The 11,901-nt window shown below is 44.9% G+C and overlaps 1 long non-coding RNA gene and 1 other non-coding gene across 7 annotated transcripts; both read right to left on the reverse strand.

Moving 5' to 3' along the window:
- Positions 1 to 10,065, reverse strand: LOC142080572 (uncharacterized). Of its 6 annotated transcripts, none has more exons than XR_012673040.1 (4): positions 9,664 to 10,065; positions 4,766 to 8,807; positions 2,790 to 2,943; positions 1 to 1,024 (listed from the first exon to the last, which is right to left on the reverse strand). It is a non-coding gene; the product is annotated as an uncharacterized LOC142080572 (long non-coding RNA). The 6 variants fall into 6 exon arrangements; XR_012673044.1 differs by having other exon boundaries at positions 7,245 to 8,807; positions 9,664 to 10,057; XR_012673041.1 differs by lacking the exons at positions 1 to 1,024; positions 2,790 to 2,943 and having other exon boundaries at positions 2,953 to 7,420; positions 7,960 to 8,807; positions 9,664 to 10,060.
- TRNAL-UAA (transfer RNA leucine (anticodon UAA)) lies at positions 9,661 to 9,743 on the reverse strand. The gene has a single exon. It is a non-coding gene; the product is annotated as a tRNA-Leu (tRNA).
- Positions 10,066 to 11,901: the final 1,836 nt, after the last annotated feature.

Raw genomic sequence — 11,901 nt, forward strand, 5'->3', positions numbered from 1 at the left:
TTGTTAATGCAAACTGGACCTTTATTTTCCAAACAGTCAAGAGTTAATAGTTGTATTTAATTTATCCCTTACATAAAATTATGGCCAGGCTAGTTTTTGCAGCTCTAATATTCCCCAAAGAATACTCTGTGATTTAAATGATTTGGTGGCATGGGAGAAAGGCTTTCCAAAGAGTTTACAAACTATGTCTCTTCTTCTGCAGAGGCTAACTGCTTATGCATAATTTCATTTTATCCATATAGATTTATGTCGCTTCCCATCACATAATATTAAGATGCTTCTTACAATATTCCTATGAGATAGGAAAAATATCATAGTCCTGCCCTTGCACTAGAAACCCCGCAGCATCTTTATGGGCTTTAACGAAATTTTTGCCTGAACTGCTTTTCAAGTTCATTTTGTGCTGGTTTGAAGATCAATAGAGGGAGGTGACGCTGAGGCACAGTAATTTTAAGTGTATAACTACTGTGCAGATGCTACAATTTTAGTTATACAAGCAGGCTTCTGTGCCTGTCCAAAACTTCAGTGATAAACAATCTGCTTACACAGTGGCAGCAACAGGATCAGGATCCACGAACTTATGTCCATAAACATTGGCTGCAGCAGCAAAGTCAATTGGGTATATGCTCGGAAGTGCATCCCATATGGATACCTTGCTAAGGGAAGTCAGCTACCTTGTTAAGAATTAACTAAGTTATACTGGTTTACATGGATTTTCACACAGATGAATCACAAGTCCTCAAATTGCTTTCTCCGACTCCTTTTTTTTAGCTAAACATATATAATGGGCTAAAAAATAAGATGAAAAGAATACAGTCATTGTTTTAAAACTCAGTTTTTACAATTGCCAAACTAATGACCTATGGACCAGAGCAGGTCACTGTAAATGTTAATACAGAGGTGGTCAGCGATGATGATTTAGAAAGATGGTACCTGACACACTGGTTAACAGATAAATAGCAGTTGGCAACTTCTCGGTCAGTTCCAACGTCTCCCTCCAGAGACACCGTCTCCGAGGTTTTGCCTGCAAAGGAAGTGGAACTGCTTCAATTATGCCAGAATATATTTACTACCTGGGAAGCAGTCACGCCAAGGCTGTTAATGACAAAGAGTACATAAAAGGAAACAATGTACAATGCAAAGTACACACATCCCAGTTTGACAGTTAAGATTACCTTCGTATAATAATTTTTGTTAAAAAAATAAAACAACATTCTGAGATAGTTAACATTACAATCTAGGCCCATTCCTGGCTATGGAGACGAGGCTGTTAAGGACTTCCAGGTGAATATGAAGCATTGTCTCTAAATCTGGCTCTAAAGGACCCATAGAGGCTCCTTTTGGGGGCCGTGGGTACCACCAGGCACCTAAAGATCTCCTGAAACATTCTCTGCAGAGCCCAACCTAAAACAGGAGCACCCTGAAAGTCTACTTAAACCCCTCTTTGAGACAACTTACCAAGAAAAGCAACAGAAACAGGCATAAGAAAAGAACCTCTAACCACAACAACTTTTGTTTTTAGAGCATTTTAATGACGGTTCTGAGATGCCCAATCCCACCCCATTCTTATCTCATGTTTCATAACACTCTCAAGTTTGTTACAGTCACCCTACCTTCTTTGTCATACAGGTCCTTTTTCTTGTGTTGATGGCTGAGCTCTCTCCCCAATAATTTCATACAGAGCAGAAACCTCATCTCATCCATGATGTCTCTCTGTACTGTCTATTGGGAGGCATTAACTGCTTTCTCCTCCTAAAGAAATTTGACCCATGCATTCATACCATATAATTCTCATCCTACCCAATAATGCTTTTTTGTAGAAAAGTATTTTGTTCAGAGGGGCTGGGCAGGCAGAGACATCACAAAAACTGGATCCAGTTGCTTTCAGTATTTCTTCTTTACTGATGTGTCAAATAACTTTTGGGGCAGGTCACCCGAATGAATGCAGTACAACAGGTTGGGCATGTCTCAGTCTGTTTTCAGTCACAGAACACTACAGAATTTGTTAACTGGCATAGATATAACCAGCACTGTCATAGTGCTATCAAAATACAGATTGTGGAAGCCATGGCTATTAAGCTAGCTACATAAAAATTAAAACCACATTTAGCCAAGAAATCAGCTACTCTCACAGCAAAGCAAAGCATCCTGCAAAACAATAAGAAATAATCCAAAATATTACGATAAAAGATAGAAGTCATAATAATTAAATAAATTGATTATTTCTGTTCTGAATGTAGTAACAAAAGGATTTGGAAAGCATTACATAAATGGGATTTCTGAACTATGTTGACTCTTTCCAACTCCTCATTCAGAGGCAGCCTCTGGATCTAGGATGAGGAATAATTAGCCACAGCCAGCAAGCAAGGATTGTTCAGGAAGGAGACTACTAACACAGGAATAAGAATTTTTACCTGCAGTTATTGGGTTGCCAGACAATAGCACTGGAAGAAGGCGAGCGCTATCAGTTGCATTACCTTCCCTCAACTCAATAGACAGATGTCATTTGTTAACGCTATAGCTCCCAGACCACTTTAAAGGAAAACTCGGATCAAATTACAGTAGTCTAACCTGCAGATCATGAACTTTAATCGTGATACCGCCATGGTCTTCCAATGAGTAATGCTCCAACAGGACTCTGGCTTTCAATAAACTCAGGCCAGACACAGGTGCTCATTTCTTACAGGAAACTAACTGTACTATTTATAAACAAAGTATCGCACTCCCTTGGTCTTTATTTAGACAAAAAAAAGTTCGAAGAATTGCTTTCAGTATCTAAAATGAAGCACCTGCTTAGATCTTTGCAGGGTTTTTGTTCTTCTCTCAATAGAGCTCTGAGTAAAATGTCCATGGCATCAAACCCATGTATCCAGTGGGTCTCCTCGTATGTGTTGTGGCATTTGTAGCTCCTTCCTTTAATCTTGGGATATTAGGAACAAAAATCTAAGCACAGAGAAAACATACAATCATTTAAGATTTACAAGCAGACAGATCTGTAAGTTTGAGATAAACTTAAACATAAGAAAATAACTTAAACACAAGAAAACACTTATTTTTAAGACATTAGAAAAAACTTTTTTTATTGTAAGGGCGGTCAAACACTGGCATGGGTTGCCCAGAGAGGTCTTGGAGTCTTCATCCTTGGAGATATTCAAAACCCAACTATTCAAGCTGACCCTGCTCTGAGCTGGGGGGTGGACTAGACAATCTCCAGAGGGGCCTTCCAGCCACTGCCATTCTGTGATAAATAAAACCAGTCAGTGGATCTGTATTGTCTATGTAAGGGAGCCTGAAACACGTAAGAAATGGTCTCCAATTCCTCATTTCTTCACAGAAAAATTTCTATAATGAGATAAGCTCAGAGATTAATTTTAGATCCAAGTAACATGAAATGAATTGGTTTGTTTGTTACGTATTACTTGACAATCAAAGACTGAGGGACGCAAGAGGGAAGCGGTGGGACTGTGCAGTACAGCCAGGGCAGGGGAAAGACAGCATCTCTGCCTCTTTCAGCAGCAGCTAACTGCTAGAGCAGCTGGATCTGTTTCTTGGTCTGCACATAAAAAGCAAAAGGTGGGAGTGTGACAGAAAACAGCAACAGAGATATAAGACAGGACAAGTGAAACTAAAATACATATGCACGTCAATCATTAAACATGGATTAGCTGCAAAGCAGAACTCATTAATGCAGTCCATACTTCCCACCAGTGATTTCACTCTCGTCTGAAAAAGTTTGCACCACATGATGAAACAGCAAGAGACAAGTGTCGCAAATCCACCAAGTCACATGGTCAGGGAGCAATCTCTTGCCAAGAATTGCATGAACCACTTCAGCAAACACTTAAAAATGAGACAGATGAGGTCTGAAGGAAAGATCCTGTAGCACTTCCAACGCAGAAAGAAGGGCACAGTCGGGCAGATGGTGAAGGAGAAGGAGCAATCAAGGAAAATGAAGGAATCTGGAAAGTGCATTCTTCTCCTAAAATCATTAGAGAAAGGAAGGTATTTTTGTAATTGCACATGTAAGAACACCATCTCCAGAAGAGTGTGCACATTTTCTATGGCCTTCAGACAAAAGCTCCCCCCTGGCAAGAAGAAAGAATCAATTCATTCAGGTAAGTTTAACGCAACCAAAAAAATCCCAGAAAAATGCATGTTAGCAGGCTTTAAGCCCTTGCTCTAAGATCCTAGAGATCTTAGCTACAATGTTCTGCATTATGCTGCCTTCATTTCAGGGCATTCAGGGCCCCTCATTTAGGAGGTGCTCTGCTGAACCTTGCTACTGTCATGTAAATTATGATCAGCTGCTCTGTCCTTTTTCCAGAGGCTACTGGCACCATAGCAAAGCCAGCACAAGAAAATGTTCCCAAACTGGAGGTGATCTAATGCACAGATCTAATGCACCAGCCTTTTAACACTTTCAGAAATATCCTTTGGTAATAATGCTGTGCTGATGTAAAGTGTTACCACCTGCGTAGGTTCCTCCTGCTGAGAAGAACTGGCTAAAGGGAATGCGTGCCCACAGCCCTTTACTCCAGTGCAAAGCTACTGCCCTTTGCTCTGCCAGTGAAGCTGGCTTTGAGCTAAAATGCCAGACACTAACTGGAGCAGCTGAAGGGTGGGCACCTGGTATCGTCTGATAACTATGTTAGGCTATCCTAACGCTGGGAGAACAACACTCAGGGTAATGCGGGGGGTGACGATGCTTTAAGTAACCATGGCAAGACTTGCAGGGCTCATCTGTCAGTCATAAGAGTAAACCTACCTCCATCAGCACTTTAAATAAATTGTGGGGCTTTGCGCTGCAGTAAGTGATATGCAGATCCTTGTTCCGTTCTATCAATGCTGCCGTCAGGGTGGCCAAGCTCCCCGTACCACCACAGTGCGATTCCCCAGGGTTTGCTGCTTGGATTGAACTAACCTAGCAGAAAATCTCTTATTTTTCCTCATCAAAACCAAGAAAAATAGTTAAGCAATAAAAGGTTGCAAGGATCTGTTTGGGAGTGTGTGTTGTAATGCCCTGGAGAAGGAGGCAGAATTAGCTAACGTTGCTAATGACACTTGGTTGCTGTGGCTGTTGAGTCCAACAGAAATGATTGTAAGAAACCTCAGGTAAGATCAGACGCAGTCAGCAGATGAACAGCCCAGCAGCTGTTGAAAATGAACCTGTATAAAGACACATGTATAAACATTGACACAACTGTCTATACTATATAGTGGTAATCTTTGAACAAGCATCCTAAGAATGACAAGAATCCAGAACATAGTCTACCTCTCTTTTTTTACCACACAGGCCCCCAAATGAGAACAATTCAAGAATTACCAAGCACTTTACATGCAGTTACTCCCGCTAACATAAGAGACTGGACTTTAAATTAGTCTGCAGTAAGAATTAGTCTGCCTTTTTACATCTTCTTCCTCAATATGAGATACTGATCACCAGAAATGATGGAAAATGGTTTAACTGAAGTAACAAACAATATGCTTCCATCACACGCTACGATGTAACTGAAAAAAAAGCTGCTGAAAGTTTTTAAAAAGGATTAAACTGTACTGAAACATCACCTAAATAATATTTCACCAATAGGTTGCCTTCTTATTGATTTGATCCCCTTCTGTTTATGAAGTGAGACACAATTTTGAGTTAAACTATGGCTTGCTGTTTTCCAATAAGACTCTGTCGTGCTTTAACCCCAGCCAGCAACTAAGCACCACACAGCCACTTGCTCACTCCCCCGGAGTGGGATGGGGGAGAGAATTGGGAGAGTAAAAGTGAGAAAACTCATGGGTTGAGATAAAGACAGTTTAATAGGTAAAGCAAAAGCTGTGCACGCAAGCAAAGCAAACCAAGGAATTCATTCACTGCTTCCCATCGGCAGGCAGGTGTTCAGCCATCTCCAGGAAAGCAGGGCTCCATCACGCATAAAGGTGACTTGGGAAGACAAACGCCATCACTCCAAACATCCCCCCCTTCCTTTTTCCTTCCCCCAGCCTTATATGCTGAGCATGACGTCATATGGTATGGAATAGCCCTTTGGCCAGTTGGGGTCAGCTGTCCTGGCTGTGTTCCCTCACAGCTTCTTGTGCACCTTGGCCAAGCATGGGAAGCTGCCAAGTCCTTGACTAGTGCAAGCACTACTTAGCAACAACTAAACCATCAGTGTGCTACCAACATTATTCTCATACTAAGTCCAAAACACAGCACTGTACCAGCTATTAAGAAGAAAATTAACTCTATCCCAGCCAAAACCAGGACAGACTCCCACCTTGTTCAACACACATCATGCGGTGCTTGCTGGCTAACCAGTTGTTCAATACTTTGCAAGGTCTTCACAGCTCAAAGTGTGGCTCCATATCTTATTTATTTAATGTTATTTTCCGAATTCATTGATATTCTACTCACAGGCTTGTCTAACATGACCAGACTACGTAAGTGTCTACCTGAATTCTTCACAAACAAGAATGAATTTACTTTATAGCAGCCCATTTTGCAGATGATGTATTTCTATTATCTCTATTTTACACAATGGGAAATTGATGTATGGAAAGATTAATTTCAAATATCTCCAATAACTTTGACTGCTCAGAGACTTATAATATGAATTTTTTCAGAGACTGCTTAAAATACATGTGATAACATTGATTTCATCTGTGTTTGTGAAAGCTCTGCCTCTCTGCAAATCAGACTGAGGTTCTCAAGATGGATACCACAAAATAAGGAACATGAAAGCAACTGATCGCTTATGAAGAATCAGACAGGAAATATGCAGTGGCAAAAGAAACACTCCTGGTTCATCAGGGCAGCATTCAACTGTCTGCATACGAAGCTCTTTTTTTATTCCAGTTTCTAGCATTAGTCACTATACTTTTTCCAATTTGTTCAACAAATGAGGCAAGGATCGTACAGATAATGATCTTTTTAGAAAAACAACTCATCCACGAATGGAGTCCAATGGAAAGACACATTGTTTGAACTAAAGGCCAGAGTATAACAAGTGCACGTAAGAATGTCAAATTGCAAAGGCAACCACCAACAAATCATGAGGGTGTAATGAGGAAGCTATTAAAAACAAACAAAGAAAAATACCTGCTCAATAAAATAAAAATCTTAAATCAAAATCATGGTCAGCTCCAGGGCTGAAACACATTACACCACCCTGCCACTTCACCTAAAATAGAAACCAATAACCCCAGCAGATTATCCTTTTCTTTATGGAGAAGTGTAGGAAGGGGTTGAGACATACTTGTTGCCAGTAGATTTTATGGATATTTCTTGAGAGCAGGAAAGGTTCAAAAATCTTCTGTTCCATTCCAGATCTGCATGTGTTCTAACAAGCCATTATAAAAAGCAGGGAACAGTTTCACCAAAGGACTGAAGGAAGTTCTCTGCAAAAGAAATCTCTCAAGGAAAGGGCTGTGCCTCTAACAGAAGCATTTCTGACCAAGAACTCCAGTTTTCTATATTGCTTTATCATAAAAACTGCTTTTTTTTTTTTTGGTCAGTGATTACTGTTCTTGGAAAAACTCTGATTATTTTTACTTTTCTTTTTTCTTTCTCACAATGCTGAATAGCTGCCACTAATTCATCCTGTAACTGACATAGCTGGGACCAACTTTTCATCAAGATCAGCACTGCATCCACAAAATCTACATGAACATTTATTGTATGTACAAACATGCTCGTAAATAAACACATAAGCAGGATTACACAATTTGTATGCAAAGATGTGGGTTTCCAAGGGCAGCGTTTTTCCATTACAACATTACAGGTAAAATGTACATTCAAACAGGCACCCATTTTTACTAATTTGTTCTTTAATGAAGAATAGAACGAACGTATACTTAATAAAACATTTGAACCTGGCAGTACTGCTTTTTAATGAACAGTTCTAGAAAGTGTGGTATGTTTTGCATTTACAATTTAACTGTGGGAACAGTCAAAAAAGACAATATACGTACTTGCATTTCCTAGAAACTCACCACCAGACCACACTTCTCTCCATAACTCCCTCTTGACTATCATATTTCTGTGTTTATACCATGTCCACATTTGTGATGCCAGATCATCTCATGTAGCAGGTAATAAAATATCCTGTCTGAAATATTTCACCTTCTATTTCATATTGCATTGAAGGCCCATGAGTTGTTATCGCTCTCTTGAGAGTTTATCCTTTATTTAGTCTGTATCATCACATGATATATTTGGACTGAAAGTTTAGAATCATTTTTCAGGTCAAATTATCGGGAACAGGGTGGCTAAGAACAACTATATTTACCTGTATTAGAATTCGACCAGGATGCTCTAGCAAACACTAATATTTTAAAATGTGTCAGTCTGCGCTTGATTTGTATTGCCTGCGCTTTCAATATACTAGAACACAATGACACTACCCTGTCAAAAACCAAAAAAACCCAAACAACAAAACCATGCTATAGCAAATTAAACATTGCAACATGTACAACATCTGCTACATCTGTCCTGCTAAACAAAACAAAGCCAGGAGGTTAGTCTGAAAATCCTGCTCACTCATTCCCCTGAACTTTTAGCTGAACCCCTGGCACAGTTTAGGGTACAGCCAGCAGTAGGGACCATTCCCGCAGAAGCGGTGTTTGCCTTCCCTCCACCCTCCGGGGTCAGCCAAGGACACCTCAGCAGGCTCCACACCCCCAGACATCCTTCGCACCCTCACCCCGTACCCCAGCGCAGGCCATACTTACCCTCACTTTCATCGTGTAGAAGCACAGTGACAGGTTGTCATACAGCCTTCAAAGTATTCGAAGTGCTTGAAACTGGAAAAAAATAAAATCTACACAAAAAATACCTAAATTACGCTTTAGAGAAACAAAGTCACCCCCTGGGCTCGACGAAGCTGGAGGGCTAACCTCCACCCAGCCTGCCACCCGCCCCCAGAGCGACGGTCCTACTGCTCCCTGCCAAACGGGGCGGCTACGCCTTCAGAGGACTATTGGCGATGTGATTTTTAGGTATCGTGATTTTTAGGCGCAGCTCCCTTGTCAGGCACTTCTGTGGGGAACTGGCGTGAACTACGGAAACAAAAACCGGAGGGCGGCATCTCGTCCCGCTGAGGGGAGCTGCGGCACCCGCCACCGTGGGCCTCCGCCGGGCTGCCTTTCCTTGGGCTCCGGCCAAGCGCCCGGGAGCCTTCGCTGTGCGGCAAGGCCGGGAGGGCCCTCTGCCCGGTGCCCCGGGGACGCCCGTCACCCCCTGCCCTCCGCCCCGCCCCGCCGCCGGGGACAACACACGCTGCCGTGGCTGTGACACCCGCGGTGGCCACCGAGGCCCAGGCCCGAGCGGCCTGCGAAAGACACGCAGAAGAAATAGATATATAAAAAAGCTCTTCAAAATTGAGGTGTGAAACCAACTTTAAGCTGAAGTTACGGTGTCCAGAGCAGCGCCCGGCGGCCCAGCAGAGCCGGCCAGGCGGGGCGGACGGGCCCACTTCAGCTTCCTCCGGCTCACACCGCCCTCGCCGGCAGCCCCGCGCAGCTGCCCCGCAGGCGAGGTGCCGGCCGCCGCCCCCAGCGCCGCTCCCCGCCCCTCGTTGCCTCCCGGCTCCCTGGGGCCGAGCCGGTCGCGCCTCCGCCTGAGCACCGCGCCCTCCCCGGCAATGTGAGGAGCTCCGGAAAAAAAACGGCACCTACCAGGAGTGGGGTTCGAACCCACGCGGACATACGTCCATTGGATCTTAAGTCCAACGCCTTAACCACTCGGCCATCCTGGTGCAGATACAAGGACCGCTCCCAGCCGCTCCTACATACGAGGCCGCGCTCCCGCCCGCCCCCCGCCCGTCGGCGACCCTCGGGCCGGCGCGGGGCGCCCCCTCCCCCGCCGCGCCGCGCCCTCCCCCCCTTTATTTCCAGCGCGGGAGGGCGCAGAGCGCACTAGGCGACGCGCGCGGGCGGCCTCTCTCGGCGGCAGCGGGAGGCGGGCGGGCAGGGCCCGGCCCGGCCCGGCGGAGCACCTTGCCCCGGCCTGCGGCCCGCGCCCCTCACTCTCCCCTCCCCGGGCCGGGACACGGCCCTCCCCCGCCGCCCCGCCTCCGGCGGGAGCCAGGGCCGGAGCGGAAGAAGGGGAGGGCGGCGGGGGAGGTGCGCGGGGCCGGCGCGGGCCCGCCCCTGAGGGGAGAGCGCGGGCGGCGGGCGGGCGCCGGGCCAGGCAGCCCCGGGGCCGGGGGCGACGGGGTGCGAGGCCGGGGAGCCCGCTGCCGCCCCGCGCTCGAGCAAGTGCGGGTTTGTTCTGCTCCGCAGGGCTTAGGGACGCGCTGAGGTGAGGCGGGCGGGAGGGCCGGGGAGAGCTGCGGCGCCGACGTGGATCATCGGGGGAATCGCTGTGGAGAAGGTGCACCGGTGAGGCCCGGACCACCGAAAAGGAAAACAACGCAACTCTTTTTTTCCTCCACCCCCCGCGGCGATGCTGTCTGTGAAATACCGACTGACAGGTGCTCTTGGTAAAACCTGTGTTGTCTACTCGCATTTTACTGTCCAGTTGTTACCTGGAATATATCTTCCCTTGCTAATGAAAGGAAAAAAAATGCACCCCAAACAAAGTCCAAAGCTATCAATTATGCTTAATTAGGAGAAAAATATTGCTGAGGAAAGATTTCTTGCCAATCACTACTGCATGCCAGGCCTACGGAAGCGCCTATTGCAATATCCCCGGTTAGTGCCTGTGCTGGGACCTCTTTCCCCCCTCATCAGAGGGGGAAGGACAGGTGCCCCATCGTCGGCCTTCCCCCCAGTGGCTCCCAGTTTTGCTGCCTTTACTGTCCATTTTCCAGAGGATAAAATGGACATCCGCCATCCCACCTTTGAGCCTGCCCCCGAGGGATGGGAGACAAATATTCGGTACGGCACAGCCTGGGCATGCTGGACCGAGACAGCCTCCAGCAAACTGGAGGAGGCACACAGAGGCCATCTGTCGCTCCCATAAGCAGAACAGGAGCACATAGCCTGCTTGGTTGTTAGACACCCTGGTTGTAGGTGGCCCTCTGTAAGGGGTCTGGGCCTCGAATTTGCAGATGCAGGTGGTGCATAACCTCTTCGGTTGTTAGTGCTCAGAGACATCCAGTACGCTAGGTATGCTTGTGAAGGAAAACACTTCTCACATACAATAAAAGTGAATTGTTAACGTTTTACACACATGAAGAACAGATGTGAAACTCACACCTTCTTTTTCCTTAATTTTATTCACACGCTGGAGCCCATGAATGAAAGAACAGCTCCTCAACTGTAACTTACCACGCTGTATGATTTGCTTTAAATGGGCATCATACCATAGCTAGGATTGCTCCCTGTTCAGTAGGGTTCTGCCTTTCAGTTAGGTATTGAGTAGAGAAATATCATCAGTTGGGTTATCTCGTTCTCTATTCACGTCTAACATTATTTCTGAGAAACATAGTAAAATGTTACTTTTTCCTGTGAAGACTTTGCGCCCTAACAATATATATGCACTGTAAGGTAAGGTGTGACAGTGGAGCTGCCTTTCACTGGCTGTAGTGCTGGCTTTGGCTCAACTATTACAAAGATGCTATATAATACGCTAGAAATGTGGAAGAAGATAGATCTGCTATTGCCTTCTTACCTACTAGAGAAACAAATACCATGGCTCCATGTGAAAATCACATTGCGTTGGAAATAGATTAACTGTAATCACCACATAATCTATTAAACGATAGTCATCATATCTGTGACACTTTCCTAGAGATAGAAGCACAACCATGTGTAGCTCTTTCCTTTTTCAAACCAATTCCAAGTATCTCCCATGGTTCAAAAATCTAGAGAACCCGTTTTGTTTTCAAGAAATTATAAAATACAACTTGGGCTGTGCATTCAAAACCTTAATGTAGGTTAGATTAGAAAAGCAGCAGTTTAGCTTAGCTA

The sequence above is a fragment of the Calonectris borealis genome, chromosome 3 (genome assembly GCF_964195595.1).
Source record: "Calonectris borealis chromosome 3, bCalBor7.hap1.2, whole genome shotgun sequence".
NCBI lineage: Eukaryota > Metazoa > Chordata > Aves > Procellariiformes > Procellariidae > Calonectris > Calonectris borealis.